Below are 23,990 nucleotides of genomic sequence, written 5' to 3' on the forward strand. Positions count from 1 at the left end.
ACATGGGAGTAATGTCTCAAACAGTCTACACTTTCATCGTTCCCAGGAAGACCAGTAGTAGTTTCCGATGCACATCTGGATGCATTCTGTATTCTGTGGACTATCATAATGTTGATGAAACACAGAAATTTGCAACGGGATTGAATACAAAAGTCACCATGCGCACTTTCCTCCATGGGAGTAATGTCTCAAACAGTTTACGCTTTGATCGTTCACTGGATACCAGTAGTAGTTTCCGATGCACATCTGGAAGCATTCTGTAATCTGTGGACTATCTGAGTGTTGATGAAACACAGAAATTGCATCGGGATTGAATACAACAGTCACCATGCGCTCTTTCCTCCATGGGAGTAATGTCCCAAAGAGTCTACGCTTTGATCGTTCCCTAGAAGACCAGTAGTAGTTTCCGATGCACATCTGGAGGCATACTGTAATCTGTGGACTATCAGAGTGTTGATGAAACACAGAAATTGCATCGGGATTGAATACAACAGTCACCATGCGCACTTTCCTCCATCGGAGTAATGTCTCAAAGAGTCTACGCTTAGATCGTTCCCTGGAAGACCATTAGTAGTTTCCGATGCACATCTGGAGGCATTCTGTAATCTGTGGACTATCTGAGTGTTGATGAAACACAGATGTTGCATCGGGATTGAATACAACAGTCGCCATGCGCTCTTTCCTCCATGGGAGTAATGTCTCAAACAGTCTACGCTTTGATCGATCCCTAGAAGACAAGTAGTAGTTTCCGATGCACATCTGGAGGCATTCTGTAATCTGTGGACTATCAGAGTGTAGATGAAACCAAAATTACATCGGGATTGAATACAACAGTCACCATGCGCACTTTCCTCCATGGGAGTAATTTCCCAAACAGTCTACCCTTTGATCGCTCCTAGGAAGACCAGTAGTAGTTTCCGATGCACATCTGGAGGCATTCTGCAATCTGTGGACTATCAGAGTGTTGATGAAACACAGAAATTGCATCGGGATTGAATACAACATTCACCATGCGCACTTTCCTCACTGGGTGTAATGTCTCAAACAGTTTACGCTTTGATCGTTCCCTGGAAGACCAGTCGTAGTATCCGATGCACATCTGGAGGCATTCTGTAATCTGTGGACTATCAGAGTGTTGATGAAACACAGAAATTGCATCGGGATTGAATACAACAGTCACCATGCCCACATTCCTCCATGGGGGTAATGTCTCAAACAGTCTACGCTTTGATCGTTTCCTGGAAGACCAGTAGTAGTTTCCGATGCACATCTGGAGCCATATGTTAATCTGCGGACTATCAGAGTGTTGATGAAACACAGTAATTGCATCGGGATTGAATACAACAGTCACCATGCTCACTTTCCTCCATGGGAGTAATGTCTCAAACATTCTACGCTTTGATCGTTCCCTGGAAGACCAGTAGTAGTTTCCGATGCACATCTGGAGGCATTCTGTAATCTGTGGACTATCAGAGTGTTGATGAAACACAGAAATTGCATCGGGATTGAATACAACAGTCACCATGCGCATATTCCTCTATGGGAGTAATGTCTCAAACAGTCTACGCTTTGATCGTTTCCTGGAAGACCAGTAGTAGTTTCCGATGCACATCTGGAGGTATTCTGTAATCTGTGGACTATCAGAGTGTTGATGAAACCAAAATTGCATCGGGATTGAATACAACAGTCACCATGCGGGCTTTCCTCCATGGGAGTAATGTCTCAAACAGTCTACGCTTTGATCGGTCCCTGGAAGACCAGTAGTAGTTTCCGATGACATCTGGAAGCATTCTGTAATCTGTGGACCTGCAAAGTGTTGATGAAACACAGAAATTGCATCAGGATTGAATACAACAGACACCATGCGCTCTTTCCTCCATGGGAGTAATGTCTCAAACAGTCTAAGCTTTGATCGTTCCCTAGGAGAAAAGTAGTAGTTTCCGATGCACATCTGGAGGCATTCTGTAATCTGTGGACTATCAGAGTGTTGATGAAAACAAAATTGCATCGCGATTGAATACAACAGTCACCATGCGCACTTTCCTCCATGGTGTCTTAAACAGTCTACGCTTTGATCGTTTCCTGGAAGTCCACTAGTAGCTTCCGATCTACATCTGGAGCCATTCGTTAATCTGTGGACTATCAGAGTGTTGATGAAATACAGTAATTGCATCGAGATTGAATAAAACAGTCACCATGCGCACTTTCCTCCATGGGAGTAATGTCTCAATCAGTCTACGCTTTCATCGTTCCCTGGAAGACCAGTAGTAGTTTCCGATGCACATCTGGAGGCATTCTGTAAACTGTGGACTATCAGAATGTTGATGAAACACAGAAATTGCATCAGGACTAAATACAACAGTCACCATGCGCACTTTCCTCCATGGGAGTAATGTCTCAAACAGTCTACGCTTTGATCGTTCCCTGGAAGACCAGTAGTAGTTTCCGATGCACATCTGGAGGCATTCTGTAATCTGTGGACTATCTGAGTGTTGATGAAACACAGAAATTGCATCGGAATTGAATACAACAGTCACCATGCGCTCTTACCTCCATGGGAGTAATGTCTCAAACAGTCTACGCTTTGATCGTTCCCTGGACGACCAGTAGTAGTTTCCGATGCACATCTGGAAGCATTCTGTAATCTGTGGACTATCAGAGTGTTGATGAAACACAGTTATCGCATCGGGATTGAATGCAACAGTCACCATGCGCACTTACCTCCACGCGAGTAATATCTCAAACAGCCTACGCTTTGATCATTCCCTGGAAGACCAGTAGTAGCTTCCGATGCACATCTGGAGCCATTCTGTAATCTGTGGACTATCAGATTGTTGATGAAACACAGAAATTGCATCGGGATTGAATACAACAGTCACCATGCGCACTTTCCTCCATGTGGGTTATGTCTCAAAGAGACAACGCTTTGATCGTTCCCTGGAAGACCAGTAGTAGGTTCCGATGCACATCTGGAGGCATTCTGTAATATGTGGACTATCTGAGTGTTGATAAAACACAGAAATTGCATCGGGATTGAAAACAACAGTCACCAGGAGCACTTTCCTCCATGGGAGTAATTTCCCAAACAGTCTACGCTTTGATCGTTCCCAGGAAGACCAGTAGTAGTTTCCGATGCACATCTGGAGGCATTCTGTAATCTGTGGACTATCAGAGTGTAGATGAAACACAGAAATTGCATCGGGGTTGATTGCAACAGTCACCATGCGCAATTCCTCCATGGGGGTAATGTCTCAAACAGTCTACGCTTTGATCGTTCCCTGGAAGACCAGTAGTAGTTTCCGATGCAAATCTGGAGGCATTCTGTAATCTGTGGCCTATCAGAGTGTTGATGAAACACAGTAAGTGCATCGGGATTGAGTACAACAATCACCATGCGCACTCTCCTACATGGGAGTAATGTCTCAAACAGTCTACGCTTTCATCGTTCCCAGGACGACCAGTAGTAGTTTCCGATGCACATCTGGATGCATTCTGTATTCTGTGGACTATCATAATGTTGATGAAACACAGAAATTGCATCGGGATTGAATACAACAGTCACCATGCGCACTTTCCTCCACGGGAGTAATGTCTCAAACAGTTTACGCTTTGATCGTTCACTGGAAGACCAGTAGTAGTTTCCGATGCACATCTGGAGGCATTCTGTAATCTGTGGACTATCTGAGTGTTGATGAAACACAGAAATTGCATCGGGATTGAATACAACAGTCACCATGCGCTCTTTCCTCCATGGGAGTAATGTCTCAAACAGTCTACGCTTTGATCGTTCCCTAGAAGACAAGTAGTAGTTTCCGATGCACATCTGGAGGCATTCTGTAATCTGTGGACTATCAGACTGTAGATGAAACCAAAATTACATCGGAATTGAATACAACAGTCACCATGCGCACTTTCCTCCATGGGAGTAATTTCCCAAACAGTCTACCCTTTGATCGCTCCCAGGAAGACCAGTAGTAGTTTCCGATGCACATCTGGAGGCATTCTGCAATCTGTGGACTATCAGAGTGTTGATGAAACAAAGAAATTGCATCGGGATTGAATACAACATTCACCATGCGCACTTTCCTCAATGGGTGTAATGTCTCAAACAGTTTACGCTTTGATCGTTCCCTGGAAGACCAGTAGTAGTATCCGATGCACATCTGGAGGCATTCTGTAATCTGTGGACTATCAGAGTGTTGATGAAACACAGAAATTGCATCGGGATTGAATACAACATTCACCATGCGCACTTTCCTCCATGGGGGTAATGTCTCAAACAGTCTACGCTTTGATCGTTCCCTAGAAGACAAGTAGTAGTTTCCGATGCACATCTGGAGGCATTCTTTAATCTGTGGACTATCAGAGTGTAGATGAAACCAAAATTACATCGGGATTGAATACAACAGTCACCATGCGCACTTTCCTCCATGGGAGTAATTTCCCAAACAGTCTACCCTTTGATCGCTCCCAGGAAGACCAGTAGTAGTTTCCGATGCACATCTGGAGGCATTCTGTAATCTGTGGACTATCTGAGTGTTGATGAAACACAGAAATTGCATCGGGATTGAATACAACAGTCACCATGCTCACTTTCCTCCATGGGAGTAATGTCTCAAACATTCTACGCTTTGATCGTTCCCTGGAAGACCAGTAGTAGCTTCCGATGCACATCTGGAGGCATTCTGTAATCTGTGGACTATCTGAGTGTTGATGAAACACAGAAATTGCATCGGGATTGAATACAACAGTCATCATACGTACTTTCCTCAATGGGAGTAGTGTCTCAAACAGTCTACACTTTGATCGTTCCCTGGAAGACCACTAGTAGTTTACGGTGCACATCTGGAGGCATTCTGTAATCTGTGGACCTTCAATGTGTTGATGAAAGACAGATATTGCATCTGGATTGAATACAACAGTCAGCATGCGCACTTTACTCCATGGGTGTAATGTCTCAAACAGTTTACGCTTTGATCGTTCCCTGCAAGACCAGTAGTAGCTACCGATGCACATATGGAGGTATTCTGTAATCTGTGGACTATCAGAGTGTTGATGAAACCAAAATTGCATCGGGATTGAATACAACAGTCACCATGCGGCCTTTCCTCCATGGGAGTAATGTCTCAAACAGTCTACGCTTTGATCGTTCCCTGGAAGACCAGTAGTAGTTGCCGATGCACATCTGGAAGCATTCTGTATTCTGCGTACCTGCAAAGTGTTGATGAAACACAGAAATTGCATCAGGATTAAATACAACAGACACCATGCGCTCTTTCCTCCATGGGAGTAATGTCTCAAACTGCCTACGCTTTGATCGTTCCCTAGGAGAAAAGTAGTAGTTTCCGATGCACATCTGGAGGCATTCTGTAATCTGTGGACTATCAGAATGTTGATGAAAACAAAATTGCATCGCGATTGAATACAACAGTCACCATGCGCACTTTCCTCCATGGGAGTAATTTTCCAAACAGTCTACGCTTTGGTCGTCCCAGGAAGACCAGTAGTAGTTTCCGATGCAAATCTGGAGGCATTCTGTAATCTGTGGACTATCAGAGTGTTGATGAAACACAGAAATTGCATCGGGATTGAATACAACAGTCACCATGCGCACTTTCCTCCATGGGGGTAATGTCTTAAACAGTCTACGCTTTGATCGTTTCCTGGAAGTCCACTAGTAGCTTCCGATCTACATCTGGAGCCATTCGTTAATCTGTGGACTATCAGAGTGTTGATGAAACACAGAAATTGCATCGGGATTGAATACAACATTCACCATGCGCACTTTCCTCACTGGGTGTAATGTCTCAAACAGTTTACGCTTTGATCGTTCCCTGGAAGACCAGTCGTAGTATCCGATGCACATCTGGAGGCATTCTGTAATCTGTGGACTATCAGAGTGTTGATGAAACACAGAAATTGCATCGGGATTGAATACAACAGTCACCATGCCCACATTCCTCCATGGGGGTAATGTCTCAAACAGTCTACGCTTTGATCGTTTCCTGGAAGACCAGTAGTAGTTTCCGATGCACATCTGGAGCCATATGTTAATCTGCGGACTATCAGAGTGTTGATGAAACACAGTAATTGCATCGGGATTGAATACAACAGTCACCATGCTCACTTTCCTCCATGGGAGTAATGTCTCAAACATTCTACGCTTTGATCGTTCCCTGGAAGACCAGTAGTAGTTTCCGATGCACATCTGGAGGCATTCTGTAATCTGTGGACTATCAGAGTGTTGATGAAACACAGAAATTGCATCGGGATTGAATACAACAGTCACCATGCGCATATTCCTCTATGGGAGTAATGTCTCAAACAGTCTACGCTTTGATCGTTTCCTGGAAGACCAGTAGTAGTTTCCGATGCACATCTGGAGGTATTCTGTAATCTGTGGACTATCAGAGTGTTGATGAAACCAAAATTGCATCGGGATTGAATACAACAGTCACCATGCGGGCTTTCCTCCATGGGAGTAATGTCTCAAACAGTCTACGCTTTGATCGGTCCCTGGAAGACCAGTAGTAGTTTCCGATGACATCTGGAAGCATTCTGTAATCTGTGGACCTGCAAAGTGTTGATGAAACACAGAAATTGCATCAGGATTGAATACAACAGACACCATGCGCTCTTTCCTCCATGGGAGTAATGTCTCAAACAGTCTAAGCTTTGATCGTTCCCTAGGAGAAAAGTAGTAGTTTCCGATGCACATCTGGAGGCATTCTGTAATCTGTGGACTATCAGAGTGTTGATGAAAACAAAATTGCATCGCGATTGAATACAACAGTCACCATGCGCACTTTCCTCCATGGTGTCTTAAACAGTCTACGCTTTGATCGTTTCCTGGAAGTCCACTAGTAGCTTCCGATCTACATCTGGAGCCATTCGTTAATCTGTGGACTATCAGAGTGTTGATGAAATACAGTAATTGCATCGAGATTGAATAAAACAGTCACCATGCGCACTTTCCTCCATGGGAGTAATGTCTCAATCAGTCTACGCTTTCATCGTTCCCTGGAAGACCAGTAGTAGTTTCCGATGCACATCTGGAGGCATTCTGTAAACTGTGGACTATCAGAATGTTGATGAAACACAGAAATTGCATCAGGACTAAATACAACAGTCACCATGCGCACTTTCCTCCATGGGAGTAATGTCTCAAACAGTCTACGCTTTGATCGTTCCCTGGAAGACCAGTAGTAGTTTCCGATGCACATCTGGAGGCATTCTGTAATCTGTGGACTATCTGAGTGTTGATGAAACACAGAAATTGCATCGGAATTGAATACAACAGTCACCATGCGCTCTTACCTCCATGGGAGTAATGTCTCAAACAGTCTACGCTTTGATCGTTCCCTGGACGACCAGTAGTAGTTTCCGATGCACATCTGGAAGCATTCTGTAATCTGTGGACTATCAGAGTGTTGATGAAACACAGTTATCGCATCGGGATTGAATGCAACAGTCACCATGCGCACTTACCTCCACGCGAGTAATATCTCAAACAGCCTACGCTTTGATCATTCCCTGGAAGACCAGTAGTAGCTTCCGATGCACATCTGGAGCCATTCTGTAATCTGTGGACTATCAGATTGTTGATGAAACACAGAAATTGCATCGGGATTGAATACAACAGTCACCATGCGCACTTTCCTCCATGTGGGTTATGTCTCAAAGAGACAACGCTTTGATCGTTCCCTGGAAGACCAGTAGTAGGTTCCGATGCACATCTGGAGGCATTCTGTAATATGTGGACTATCTGAGTGTTGATAAAACACAGAAATTGCATCGGGATTGAAAACAACAGTCACCAGGAGCACTTTCCTCCATGGGAGTAATTTCCCAAACAGTCTACGCTTTGATCGTTCCCAGGAAGACCAGTAGTAGTTTCCGATGCACATCTGGAGGCATTCTGTAATCTGTGGACTATCAGAGTGTAGATGAAACACAGAAATTGCATCGGGGTTGATTGCAACAGTCACCATGCGCAATTCCTCCATGGGGGTAATGTCTCAAACAGTCTACGCTTTGATCGTTCCCTGGAAGACCAGTAGTAGTTTCCGATGCAAATCTGGAGGCATTCTGTAATCTGTGGCCTATCAGAGTGTTGATGAAACACAGTAAGTGCATCGGGATTGAGTACAACAATCACCATGCGCACTCTCCTACATGGGAGTAATGTCTCAAACAGTCTACGCTTTCATCGTTCCCAGGACGACCAGTAGTAGTTTCCGATGCACATCTGGATGCATTCTGTATTCTGTGGACTATCATAATGTTGATGAAACACAGAAATTGCATCGGGATTGAATACAACAGTCACCATGCGCACTTTCCTCCACGGGAGTAATGTCTCAAACAGTTTACGCTTTGATCGTTCACTGGAAGACCAGTAGTAGTTTCCGATGCACATCTGGAGGCATTCTGTAATCTGTGGACTATCTGAGTGTTGATGAAACACAGAAATTGCATCGGGATTGAATACAACAGTCACCATGCGCTCTTTCCTCCATGGGAGTAATGTCTCAAACAGTCTACGCTTTGATCGTTCCCTAGAAGACAAGTAGTAGTTTCCGATGCACATCTGGAGGCATTCTGTAATCTGTGGACTATCAGACTGTAGATGAAACCAAAATTACATCGGAATTGAATACAACAGTCACCATGCGCACTTTCCTCCATGGGAGTAATTTCCCAAACAGTCTACCCTTTGATCGCTCCCAGGAAGACCAGTAGTAGTTTCCGATGCACATCTGGAGGCATTCTGCAATCTGTGGACTATCAGAGTGTTGATGAAACAAAGAAATTGCATCGGGATTGAATACAACATTCACCATGCGCACTTTCCTCAATGGGTGTAATGTCTCAAACAGTTTACGCTTTGATCGTTCCCTGGAAGACCAGTAGTAGTATCCGATGCACATCTGGAGGCATTCTGTAATCTGTGGACTATCAGAGTGTTGATGAAACACAGAAATTGCATCGGGATTGAATACAACATTCACCATGCGCACTTTCCTCCATGGGGGTAATGTCTCAAACAGTCTACGCTTTGATCGTTCCCTAGAAGACAAGTAGTAGTTTCCGATGCACATCTGGAGGCATTCTTTAATCTGTGGACTATCAGAGTGTAGATGAAACCAAAATTACATCGGGATTGAATACAACAGTCACCATGCGCACTTTCCTCCATGGGAGTAATTTCCCAAACAGTCTACCCTTTGATCGCTCCCAGGAAGACCAGTAGTAGTTTCCGATGCACATCTGGAGGCATTCTGTAATCTGTGGACTATCTGAGTGTTGATGAAACACAGAAATTGCATCGGGATTGAATACAACAGTCACCATGCTCACTTTCCTCCATGGGAGTAATGTCTCAAACATTCTACGCTTTGATCGTTCCCTGGAAGACCAGTAGTAGCTTCCGATGCACATCTGGAGGCATTCTGTAATCTGTGGACTATCTGAGTGTTGATGAAACACAGAAATTGCATCGGGATTGAATACAACAGTCATCATACGTACTTTCCTCAATGGGAGTAGTGTCTCAAACAGTCTACACTTTGATCGTTCCCTGGAAGACCACTAGTAGTTTACGGTGCACATCTGGAGGCATTCTGTAATCTGTGGACCTTCAATGTGTTGATGAAAGACAGATATTGCATCTGGATTGAATACAACAGTCAGCATGCGCACTTTACTCCATGGGTGTAATGTCTCAAACAGTTTACGCTTTGATCGTTCCCTGCAAGACCAGTAGTAGCTACCGATGCACATATGGAGGTATTCTGTAATCTGTGGACTATCAGAGTGTTGATGAAACCAAAATTGCATCGGGATTGAATACAACAGTCACCATGCGGCCTTTCCTCCATGGGAGTAATGTCTCAAACAGTCTACGCTTTGATCGTTCCCTGGAAGACCAGTAGTAGTTGCCGATGCACATCTGGAAGCATTCTGTATTCTGCGTACCTGCAAAGTGTTGATGAAACACAGAAATTGCATCAGGATTAAATACAACAGACACCATGCGCTCTTTCCTCCATGGGAGTAATGTCTCAAACTGCCTACGCTTTGATCGTTCCCTAGGAGAAAAGTAGTAGTTTCCGATGCACATCTGGAGGCATTCTGTAATCTGTGGACTATCAGAATGTTGATGAAAACAAAATTGCATCGCGATTGAATACAACAGTCACCATGCGCACTTTCCTCCATGGGAGTAATTTTCCAAACAGTCTACGCTTTGGTCGTCCCAGGAAGACCAGTAGTAGTTTCCGATGCAAATCTGGAGGCATTCTGTAATCTGTGGACTATCAGAGTGTTGATGAAACACAGAAATTGCATCGGGATTGAATACAACAGTCACCATGCGCACTTTCCTCCATGGGGGTAATGTCTTAAACAGTCTACGCTTTGATCGTTTCCTGGAAGTCCACTAGTAGCTTCCGATCTACATCTGGAGCCATTCGTTAATCTGTGGACTATCAGAATGTTGATGAAACACAGAAATTGCATCAGGACTGAATACAACAGTCACCATGGGCACTTTCCTCCATGGGAGTAATGTCTCAAACAGTCTACGCTTTGATCGTTCCCTGGAAGACCAGTAGTAGTTTCCGATGCACATCTGGAGGCATTCTGTAATCTGTGGACTATATGAGTGTTGATGAAACACAGAAATTGCATCGGGATTGAATACAACAGTCACCATGCGCTCTTACCTCCATGGGAGTAATGTCTCAAAGAGTCTACGCTTTGATCGTTCCCTAGAAGACCTGTAGTAGTTTCCGATGCACATCTGGAGGCATTCTGTAATCTGTGGACTATCAGAGTGTTGATGAAACACAGAAATTGCATCGGGATTGATTGCAACAGTCACCATGCGCACTTTCCTCCATGGGGGTAATGTCTCAAACAGTCTACGCTTTGATCGTTCCCTGGAAGACCAGTAGTAGTTTCCGATGCAAATCTGGAGGCATTCTGTAATCTGTGGCCTATCAGAGTGTTGATGAAACACAGTAAGTGCATCGGGATTGAGTACAACAATCACCATGCGCACTTTCCTACATGGGAGTAATGTCTCAAACAGTCTACGCTTTCATCGTTCCCAGGACGACCAGTAGTAGTTTCCGATGCACATCTGGATGCATTCTGTATTCTGTGGACTATCATAATGTTGATGAAACACAGAAATTGCATCGGGATTGAATACAACAGTCACCATGCGCACTTTCCTCCACGGGAGTAATGTCTCAAACAGTTTACGCTTTGATCGTTCACTGGAAGACCAGTAGTAGTTTCCGATGCACATCTGGAGGCATTCTGTAATCTGTGGACTATCTGAGTGTTGATGAAACACAGAAATTGCATCGGGATTGAATACAACAGTCACCATGCGCTCTTTCCTCCATGGGAGTAATGTCTCAAACAGTCTACGCTTTGATCGTTCCCTAGAAGACAAGTAGTAGTTTCCGATGCACATCTGGAGGCATTCTGTAATCTGTGGACTATCAGACTGTAGATGAAACCAAAATTACATCGGAATTGAATACAACAGTCACCATGCGCACTTTCCTCCATGGGAGTAATTTCCCAAACAGTCTACCGTTTGATCGCTCCCAGGAAGACCAGTAGTAGTTTCCGATGCACATCTGGAGGCATTCTGCAATCTGTGGACTATCAGAGTGTTGATGAAACAAAGAAATTGCATCGGGATTGAATACAACATTCACCATGCGCACTTTCCTCAATGGGTGTAATGTCTCAAACAGTTTACGCTTTGATCGTTCCCTGGAAGACCAGTAGTAGTATCCGATGCACATCTGGAGGCATTCTGTAATCTGTGGACTATCAGAGTGTTGATGAAACACAGAAATTGCATCGGGATTGAATACAACAGTCACCATGCGCACTTTCCTCCATGGAGGTAATGTCTCAAACAGTCTACGCTTTGATCGTTTCCTGGAAGACCAGTAGTAGTTTCCGATGCACATCTGGAGCCATATGTTAATCTGCGACCTATCAGAGTGTTGATGAAACACAGTAATTGCATCGGGATTGAATACAACAGTCACCATGCGCACTTTCCTCCATGGGAGTCATGTCTTAAACAGTCTACGCTTTCATCGTTCCCTGGAAGACCAGTAGTAGTTTCCGATGCACATCTAGAGGCATTCTGTAATCTGTGGACTATCAGAATGTTGATGAAACACAGAAATTGCATCGGGATTGAATACAACAGTCACCATGCTCACTTTCCTCCATGGGAGTAATGTCTCAAACATTCTACGCTTTGTTCGTTCCCTGGAAGACCAGTAGTAGCTTCCGATGCACATCTGGAGGCATTCTGTAATCTGTGGACTATCTGAGTGTTGATGAAACACAGAAATTGCATCGGGATTGAATACAACAGTCATCATACGTACTTTCCTCAATGGGAGTAGTGTCTCAAACAGTCTACGCTTTGATCGTTCCCTGGAAGACCACTAGTAGTTTACGGTGCACATCTGGAGGCATTCTGTAATCTGTGGACCTTCAATGTGTTGATGAAAGACAGATGTTGCATCTGGATTGAATACAACAGTCAGCATGCGCACTTTCCTCCATGGGTGTAATGTCTCAAACAGTTTACGCTTTGATCGTTCCCTGCAAGACCAGTAGTAGTTACCGATGCACATATGGAGGTATTCTGTAATCTGTGGACTATCAGAGTGTTGATGAAACCAAAATTGCATCGGGATTGAATACAACAGTCACCATGCGGCCTTTCCTCCATGGGAGTAATGTCTCAAACAGTCTACGCTTTGATCGCTCCCTGGAAGACCAGTAGTAGTTGCCGATGCACATCTGGAAGCATTCTGTATTCTGCGTACCTGCAAAGTGTTGATGAAACACAGAAATTGCATCAGGATTAAATACAACAGACACCATGCGCTCTTTCCTCCATGGGAGTAATGTCTCAAACTGCCTACGCTTTGATCGTTCCCTAGGAGAAAAGTAGTAGTTTCCGATGCACATCTGGAGGCATTCTGTAATCTGTGGACTATCAGAATGTTGATGAAAACAAAATTGCATCGCGATTGAATACAACAGTCACCATGCGCACTTTCCTCCATGGGAGTAATTTTCCAAACAGTCTACGCTTTGGTCGTCCCAGGAACACCAGTAGTAGTTTCCGATGCACATCTGGAGGCATTCTGTAATCTGTGGACTATCAGAGTGTTGATGAAACACAGAAATTGCATCGGGATTGAATACAACAGTCACCATGCGCACTTTCCTCCATGGGGGTAATGTCTTAAACAGTCTACGCTTTGATCGTTTCCTGGAAGTCCACTAGTAGCTTCCGATCTACATCTGGAGCCATTCGTTAATCTGTGGACTATCAGAATGTTGATGAAACACAGAAATTGCATCAGGACTGAATACAACAGTCACCATGCGCACTTTCCTCCATGGGAGTAATGTCTCAAACAGTCTACGCTTTGATCGTTCCCTGGAAGACCAGTAGTAGTTTCCGATGCACATCTGGAGGCATTCTGTAATCTGTGGACTATATGAGTGTTGATGAAACACAGAAATTGCATCGGGATTGAATACAACAGTCACCATGCGCTCTTACCTCCATGGGAGTAATGTCTCAAAGAGTCTACGCTTTGATCGTTCCCTAGAAGACCTGTAGTAGTTTCCGATGCACATCTGGAGGCATTCTGTAATCTGTGGACTATCAGAGTGTTGATGAAACACAGTTATCGCATCGGGATTGAATGCAACAGTCACCATGCGCACTTTCCTCCACACGAGTAATATCTCAAACAGCCTACGCTTTGATCTTTCCCTGGAAGACCAGCAGTAGTTTCCGATGCACATCTGGAGGCATTCTGTAATCTGTGGACTATCAGACTGTAGATGAAACCAAAATTACATCGGGATTGAATACAACAGTCACCATGCGCACTTTCCTCCATGGGAGTAATTTCCCAAACAGTCTACCCTTTGATCGCTCCCAGGAAGACCAGTAGTAGTTTCCGATGCACATCTGGAGGCATTCTGCAATCTGTGGAATATCAGAGTGTTGATGAAACACAGAAATTGCATCGGGATTGAATACAACATTCACCATGCGCACTTTCCTCAATGGGTGTAATGTCTCAAACAGTTTACGCTTTGATCGTTCCCTGGAAGACCAGTAGTAGTATCCGATGCACATCTGGAGGAATTCTGTAATCTGTGGACTATCAGAGTGTTGATGAAACACAGAAATTGCATCGGGATTGAATACAACAATCACCATGCGCACTTTCCTCCATGGGGGTAATGTCTCAAACAGTCTACGCTTTGATCGTTTCCTGGAAGACCAGTAGTAGTTTCCGATGCACATCTGGAGCCATATGTTAATCTGCGACCTATCAGAGTGTTGATGAAACACAGTAATTGCATCGGGATTGAATACAACAGTCACCATGCGGACTTTCCTCCATGGGAGTAATGTCTCAAACAGTCTACGCTTTGATCGTTCCCTGGAAGACCAGTAGTAGTTTCCAATGCACATCTGGAGGCATTCTGTAATCTGTGGACTATCTGAGTGATGATGAAACACAGTAATTGCATCGGGATTGAATACAACAGTCACCATGCGCACTTTCCTCCATGGGAGTAATGTCTCAAACAGTCTACGCTTTGATCGTTCCCTAGAAGACAAGTAGTAGTTTCCGATGCACATCTGTAGGCATTCTGTAATCAGTTGACTATCAGAGTGAAGATGAAACCAAAATTGCATCGGGATTGAATACAACAGTCACCATGCGCACTTTCCCCCATGGGAGTAATTTCCCAAACAGTCTAGGCTTTGATCGTTCCCAGGAAGACCAGTAGTAGTTTCCGATGCACATCTGCAGGCATTCTGTAATCTGTGGACTATCAGAGTATTGATAAAACACAGAAATTGCATCGGGATCGAATACAACAGTCACCATGCGCTCTTTCCTCCATGGGAGTAATGTCTCAAAGAGTCTACGCTTTGATCGTTCCCTAGGAGACAAGTAGTAGTTTCCGATGCGCATCTGGAGGCATTCTGTAATCTGTGGACTATCAGAGTGTTGATGAAACCAAAATTGCATCGGGATTGAATACAACAGTCACCATGCGCACTTTCCTCCATGGGGGTAATGTCTCAAACAGTCTACGCTTTGATCGTTCCCTGGAAGACCAGTAGTAGTTTCCGATGCACATCTGGAGCCATTCTGTAATCTGTGGACTATCAGAGTGTTGATGAAACACAGTAATTGCATCGGGATTGAGTACAACAATCACCATGCGCACTTTCCTCCATGGGAGTAATGTCTCAAACAGTCTACGCTTTCATCGTTCCCTGGAAGACCAGTAGTAGTTTCCGATGCACATCTGGAGGCATTCTGTAATCTGTGGACTATCTGAGTGTTGCTGAAACACAGAATTGGCATCGGGATTGAATACAACAGTCACCATGCGCTGTTTCCTCCATGGGAGTAATATCTTAAAGAGTCTACGCTTTGATCGTTCCCTAGAAGACCAGTAGTAGTTTCCGATGCACATCTGGAGGCATTCTGTAATCTGTGGACTATCAGAGTGTTGATGAAACACAGAAATTGCATCGGGATTGAATACAGCAGTCACCATGCGCACTTTCCTCCATGGGAGTAATGTCTCAAACAGTCTACGCTTTGATCGTTCCCTGGAAGGCCAGTAGTAGTTTCCAATGCACATCTGGAGGCATTCTGTAATCTGTGGACTATCTGAGTGATGATGAAACACAGTAATTGCATCGGGATTGAATACAACAGTCACCATGCGCACTTTCCTCCATGGGAGTAATGTCTCAAACAGTCTACGCTTTGATCGTTCCCTAGAAGACAAGTAGTAGTTTCCGATGCACATCTGTAGGCATTCTGAAATCAGTTGACTATCAGAGTGTAGATGAAACCAAAATTGCATCGGGATTGAATACAACAGTCACCATGCGCACTTTCCCCCATGGGAGTAATTTCCCAAACAGTCTAGGCTTTGATCGTTCCCAGGAAGACCAGTAGTAGTTTCCGATGCACATCTGCAGGCATTCTGTAATCTGTGGACTATCAGAGTATTGATAAAACACAGAAATTGCATCGGGATCGAATACAACAGTCACCATGCGCTCTTTCCTCCATGGGAGTAATGTCTCAAAGAGTCTACGCTTTGATCGTTCCCTAGGAGACCAGTAGTAGTTTCCGATGCGCATCTGGAGGCATTCTGTAATCTGTGGACTATCAGAGTGTTGATGAAACCAAAATTGCATCGGGATTGAATACAACAGTCACCATGCGCACTTTCCTCCATGGGGGTAATGTCTCAAACAGTCTACGCTTTGATCGTTCCCTGGAAGACCAGTAGTAGTTTCCGATGCACATCTGGAGCCATTCTGTAATCTGTGGACTATCAGAGCGTTGATGAAACACAGTAATTGCATCGGGATTGGGTACAACAATCACCATGCGCACTTTCCTCCATGGGAGTAATGTCTCAAACAGTCTACGCTTTCATCGTTCCCAGGAAGACCAGTAGTAGTTTCCGATGCACATCTGGATGCATTCTGTAATCTGTGGACTATCAGTATGTTGATGAAAAACAGAAATTTCATCGGGATTGAATACAACAGCCACCATGCGCACTTTCCTCCATGGGAGTAATGTCTCAAACAGTCTAAGCTTTGATCGTTCCCTGGAAGACCAGTAGTAGTTTCCGATGCACATCTGGAGGCATTCTGTAATCTGTGGACTATCTGAGTGTTGCTGAAACACAGAATTGGCATCGGGATTGAATACAACAGTCACCATGCGCTCTTTCCTCCATGGGAGTAATGTCTTAAAGAGTCTACGCTTTGATCGTTCCCTAGAAGACCAGTAGTAGTTTCCGATGCACATCTGGAGGCATTCTGTAATCTGTGGACTATCAGAGTGTTGATGAAAGACAGAAATTGCATCGGGATTGAATACAGCAGTCACCATGCGCACTTTCCTCCATGGGAGTAATGTCTCAAACAGTCTACGCTTTGATCGTTCCCTGGAAGACCAGTAGTAGCTCCGATGCACATATGGAGCCATTCGTTAATCTGTGGACTATCAGAGTGTTGATGAAACACAGTAATTGCATCGGGATTGAATACAACAGTCACCATGCGCTCTTTCCTCCATGGGAGTAATGTCTCAAACAGTCTACGCTTTGATCGTTCCCTAGGAGACCAGTAGTAGTTTCCGATGCACATCTGGAGGCATTCTGTAATCTGTGGACTATCAAAGTGTTGATGAAACACAGAAATTGCATCGGGATTGAATACAACAGTCACCATGCGCACTTTCCTCCATGAAGGTAATGTCTCAAACAGTCTACGCTTTGATCGTTCCTGGATGACCAGTAGTAGTTTCCGATGCACATCTGGAGCCATTCTGTAATCTGTGGACTATCAGAGTGTTGATGAAACACAGAAATTGCATCGGGATTGAATACAACAGTCACCATGCGCACTTTCCTCCTTGGGAGTAATGTCTCAAACAGTCTACGCTTTCATCGTCCCCTGGTACACCAGTGGTAGTTTCCGATGCACATCTGTAGGCATTCTGTAATCAGTTGACTATCAGAGTGTAGATGAAACCAAAATTGCATCGGGATTGAATACAACAGTTACCATGCGCACTTTCCTCCATGGGAGTAATTTCCCAAACAGTCTACGCTTTGATCGTTCCCAGGAAGACCAGTAGTAGTTTCCAATGCACATCTGGAGGCATTCTGTAATCTGTGGACTATCCGAGTGTTGATGAAACACAGAAATTGCATCGGGATTGAATACAACATTCACCATGCGCACTTTCCTCCATGGGAGTACTGTCTCAAACAGTCTACGCTTTGATCGTTCCCTGGAAGACCAGTAGGAGTTTCCGATGCACATCTGCAGGCATTCTGTAATCTGTGGACTATCAGAGTATTGATAAAACACAGAAATTGCATCGGGATCGAATACAACAGTCACCATGCGCTCTTTCCTCCATGGGAGTAATGTCTCAAACAGTCTACGCTTTGATCGTTCCCTGGAAGACCAGTAGTAGTTTCCAATGCACATCTGGAGGCATTCTGTAATCTGTGGACTATCTGAGTGATGATGAAACACAGTAATTGCATCGGGATTGAATACAACAGTCACCATGCGCACTTTCCTCCATGGGAGTAATGTCTCAAACAGTCTACGCTTTGATCGTTCCCTAGAAGACAAGTAGTAGTTTCCGATGCACATCTGTAGGCATTCTGTAATCAGTTGACTATCAGAGTGAAGATGAAACCAAAATTGCATCGGGATTGAATACAACAGTCACCATGCGCACTTTCCCCCATGGGAGTAATTTCCCAAACAGTCTAGGCTTTGATCGTTCCCAGGAAGACCAGTAGTAGTTTCCGATGCACATCTGCAGGCATTCTGTAATCTGTGGACTATCAGAGTATTGATAAAACACAGAAATTGCATCGGGATCGAATACAACAGTCACCATGCGCTCTTTCCTCCATGGGAGTAATGTCTCAAAGAGTCTACGCTTTGATCGTTCCCTAGGAGACCAGTAGTAGTTTCCGATGCGCATCTGGAGGCATTCTGTAATCTGTGGACTATCAGAGTGTTGATGAAACCAAAATTGCATCGGGATTGAATACAACAGTCACCATGCGCACTTTCCTCCATGGGATTAATGTCTCAAACAGTCTACGCTTTGATCGTTCCCTGGAAGACCAGTAGTAGTTTCCGATGCACATCTGGAGCCATTCTGTAATCTGTGGACTATCAGAGTGTTGATGAAACACAGTAATTGCATCGGGATTGAGTACAACAATCACCATGCGCACTTTCCTCCATGGGAGTAATGTCTCAAACAGTCTACGCTTTCATCGTTCCCAGGAAGACCAGTAGTAGTTTCCGATGCACATCTGGAGGCATTCTGTAATCTGTGGACTTGCAAAGTGTTGACGAAACAAAGAAATTGCATCGGGATTGAATACAACAGTCACCATGCGCTCTTTCCTCCATGGGAGTAATGTCTTAAAGAGTCTACGCTTTGATCGTTCCCTAGGAGACCAGTAGTAGTTCCCGATGCACATCTGGAAGCATTCTGTAATCTGAGGACTATCAGAGTGTTGATGAAACACAGAAATTGCATCGGGATTGAATACAACAGTCACCATGCGCGCTTTCCTCCATGGGAGTAATGTCTCAAAGAGTCTACGCTTTGATCGTTCCCTGGAAGACCAGCAGTAGCTCCGATGCACATCTGGAGCCATTCGTTAATCTGTGGACTATCAGAGTGTTGATGAAACACAGTAATTGCATCGGGATTGAATACAACAGTCACCATGCGCTCTTTCCTCCATGGGAGTAATGTCTCAAACAGTCTACGCTTTGATCGTTCCCTAGGAGACCAGTAGTAGTTTCCGATGCACATCTGGAGGCATTCTGTAATCTGTAGACTATCACAGTGTTGATAAAACCAAAATTGCATCGGGATTGAATACAACAGTCACCATTCGCACTTTCCTCCATGGGAGTAATTTCCCAAACAGTCTACGCTTTGATCGTTCCCAGGAAGACCAGTAGTAGTTTCCGATGCACATCTGGAGGCATTCTGTAATCTGTGGACTATCAGAGTGTTGATGAAACACAGAAATTGCATCGGGATTGAATACAACAGTCACCATGCGCACTTTCCTCCATGGGGGTAATGTCTCAAACAGTCTACGCTTTGATCGTTCCCTGGAAGACCAGTAGTAGTTTCCGATGCACATCTGGAGCCATTCTGTAATCTGTGGACTATCAGAGTGTTGATGAAACACAGTAATTGCTTCGGGGTTGAATACAACAGTCACCATGCGCACTTTCCTCCTTGGGAGTAATGTCTCAAACAGTCTACGCTTTCATCGTTCCCTGGAAGACCAGTAGTAGTTTCCGATGCACATCTGGAGGCATTCTGTAATCTGTGGACTATCTGAGTGTTGCTGAAACACAGAATTGGCATCGGGATTGAATACAACAGTCACCATGCGCTGTTTCCTCCATGGGAGTAATATCTTAAAGAGTCTACGCTTTGATCGTTCCCTAGAAGACCAGTAGTAGTTTCCGATGCACATCTGGAGGCATTCTGTAATCTGTGGACTATCAGAGTGTTGATGAAACACAGAAATTGCATCGGGATTGAATACAGCAGTCACCATGCGCACTTTCCTCCATGGGAGTAATGTCTCAAACAGTCTACGCTTTGATCGTTCCCTGGAAGGCCAGTAGTAGTTTCCAATGCACATCTGGAGGCATTCTGTAATCTGTGGACTATCTGAGTGATGATGAAACACAGTAATTGCATCGGGATTGAATACAACAGTCACCATGCGCACTTTCCTCCATGGGAGTAATGTCTCAAACAGTCTACGCTTTGATCGTTCCCTAGAAGACAAGTAGTAGTTTCCGATGCACATCTGTAGGCATTCTGAAATCAGTTGACTATCAGAGTGTAGATGAAACCAAAATTGCATCGGGATTGAATACAACAGTCACCATGCGCACTTTCCCCCATGGGAGTAATTTCCCAAACAGTCTAGGCTTTGATCGTTCCCAGGAAGACCAGTAGTAGTTTCCGATGCACATCTGCAGGCATTCTGTAATCTGTGGACTATCAGAGTATTGATAAAACACAGAAATTGCATCGGGATCGAATACAACAGTCACCATGCGCTCTTTCCTCCATGGGAGTAATGTCTCAAAGAGTCTACGCTTTGATCGTTCCCTAGGAGACCAGTAGTAGTTTCCGATGCGCATCTGGAGGCATTCTGTAATCTGTGGACTATCAGAGTGTTGATGAAACCAAAATTGCATCGGGATTGAATACAACAGTCACCATGCGCACTTTCCTCCATGGGGGTAATGTCTCAAACAGTCTACGCTTTGATCGTTCCCTGGAAGACCAGTAGTAGTTTCCGATGCACATCTGGGGCCATTCTGTAATCTGTGGACTATCAGAGCGTTGATGAAACACAGTAATTGCATCGGGATTGAGTACAACAATCACCATGCGCACTTTCCTCCATGGGAGTAATGTCTCAAACAGTCTACGCTTTCATCGTTCCCAGGAAGACCAGTAGTAGTTTCCGATGCACATCTGGATGCATTCTGTAATCTGTGGACTATCAGTATGTTGATGAAAAACAGAAATTTCATCGGGATTGAATACAACAGCCACGATGCGCACTTTCCTCCATGGGAGTAATGTCTCAAACAGTCTAAGCTTTGATCGTTCCCTGGAAGACCAGTAGTAGTTTCCGATGCACATCTGGAGGCATTCTGTAATCTGTGGACTATCTGAGTGTTGCTGAAACACAGAATTGGCATCGGGATTGAATACAACAGTCACCATGCGCTCTTTCCTCCATGGGAGTAATGTCTTAAAGAGTCTACGCTTTGATCGTTCCCTAGAAGACCAGTAGTAGTTTCCGATGCACATCTGTAGGCATTCTGAAATCAGTTGACTATCAGAGTGTAGATGAAACCAAAATTGCATCGGGATTGAATACAACAGTCACCATGCGCACTTTCCCCCATGGGAGTAATTTCCCAAACAGTCTAGGCTTTGATCGTTCCCAGGAAGACCAGTAGTAGTTTCCGATGCACATCTGCAGGCATTCTGTAATCTGTGGACTATCAGAGTATTGATAAAACACAGAAATTGCATCGGGATCGAATACAACAGTCACCATGCGCTCTTTCCTCCATGGGAGTAATGTCTCAAAGAGTCTACGCTTTGATCGTTCCCTAGGAGACCAGTAGTAGTTTCCGATGCGCATCTGGAGGCATTCTGTAATCTGTGGACTATCAGAGTGTTGATGAAACCAAAATTGCATCGGGATTGAATACAACAGTCACCATGCGCACTTTCCTCCATGGGGGTAATGTCTCAAACAGTCTACGCTTTGATCGTTCCCTGGAAGACCAGTAGTAGTTTCCGATGCACATCTGGGGCCATTCTGTAATCTGTGGACTATCAGAGCGTTGATGAAACACAGTAATTGCATCGAGATTGAGTACAACAATCACCATGCGCACTTTCCTCCATGGGAGTAATGTCTCAAACAGTCTACGCTTTCATCGTTCCCAGGAAGACCAGTAGTAGTTTCCGATGCACATCTGGATGCATTCTGTAATCTGTGGACTATCAGTATGTTGATGAAAAACAGAAATTTCATCGGGATTGAATACAACAGCCACGATGCGCACTTTCCTCCATGGGAGTAATGTCTCAAACAGTCTAAGCTTTGATCGTTCCCTGGAAGACCAGTAGTAGTTTCCGATGCACATCTGGAGGCATTCTGTAATCTGTGGACTATCTGAGTGTTGCTGAAACACAGAATTGGCATCGGGATTGAATACAACAGTCACCATGCGCTCTTTCCTCCATGGGAGTAATGTCTTAAAGAGTCTACGCTTTGATCGTTCCCTAGAAGACCAGTAGTAGTTTCCGATGCACATCTGGAGGCATTCTGTAATCTGTGGACTATCAGAGTGTTGATGAAAGACAGAAATTGCATCGGGATTGAATACAGCAGTCACCATGCGCACTTTCCTCCATGGGAGTAATGTCTCAAACAGTCTACGCTTTGATCGTTCCCTGGAAGGCCAGTAGTAGTTTCCAATGCACATCTGGAGGCATTCTGTAATCTGTGGACTATCTGAGTGATGATGAAACACAGTAATTGCATCGGGATTGAATACAACAGTCACCATGCGCACTTTCCTCCATGGGAGTAATGTCTCAAACAGTCTACGCTTTGATCGTTCCCTAGAAGACAAGTAGTAGTTTCCGATGCACATCTGTAGGCATTCTGAAATCAGTTGACTATCAGAGTGTAGATGAAACCAAAATTGCATCGGGATTGAATACAACAGTCACCATGCGCACTTTCCCCCATGGGAGTAATTTCCCAAACAGTCTAGGCTTTGATCGTTCCCAGGAAGACCAGTAGTAGTTTCCGATGCACATCTGCAGGCATTCTGTAATCTGTGGACTATCAGAGTATTGATAAAACACAGAAATTGCATCGAGATCGAATACAACAGTCACCATGCGCTCTTTCCTCCATGGGAGTAATGTCTCAAAGAGTCTACGCTTTGATCGTTCCCTAGGAGACCAGTAGTAGTTTCCGATGCGCATCTGGAGGCATTCTGTAATCTGTGGACTATCAGAGTGTTGATGAAACCAAAATTGCATCGGGATTGAATACAACAGTCACCATGCGCACTTTCCTCCATGGGGGTAATGTCTCAAACAGTCTACGCTTTGATCGTTCCCTGGAAGACCAGTAGTAGTTTCCGATGCACATCTGGAGCCATTCTGTAATCTGTGGACTATCAGAGCGTTGATGAAACACAGTAATTGCATCGGGATTGAGTACAACAATCACCATGCGCACTTTCCTCCATGGGAGTAATGTCTCAAACAGTCTACGCTTTCATCGTTCCCAGGAAGACCAGTAGTAGTTTCCGATGCACATCTGGATGCATTCTGTAATCTGTGGACTATCAGTATGTTGATGAAAAACAGAAATTTCATCGGGATTGAATACAACAGCCACCACGCGCACTTTCCTCCATGGGAGTAATGTCTCAAACAGTCTAAGCTTTGATCGTTCCCTGGAAGACCAGTAGTAGTTTCCGATGCACATCTGGAGGCATTCTGTAATCTGTGGACTATCTGAGTGTTGCTGAAACACAGAATTGGCATCGGGATTGAATACAACAGTCACCATGCGCTCTTTCCTCCATGGGAGTAATGTCTTAAAGAGTCTACGCTTTGATCGTTCCCTAGAAGACCAGTAGTAGTTTCCGATGCACATCTGGAGGCATTCTGTAATCTGTGGACTATCAGAGTGTTGATGAAAGACAGAAATTGCAT

Source organism: Schistocerca gregaria, chromosome 4 (genome assembly GCF_023897955.1).
Source record: "Schistocerca gregaria isolate iqSchGreg1 chromosome 4, iqSchGreg1.2, whole genome shotgun sequence".
In the NCBI taxonomy this organism is placed as follows: domain Eukaryota; kingdom Metazoa; phylum Arthropoda; class Insecta; order Orthoptera; family Acrididae; genus Schistocerca; species Schistocerca gregaria.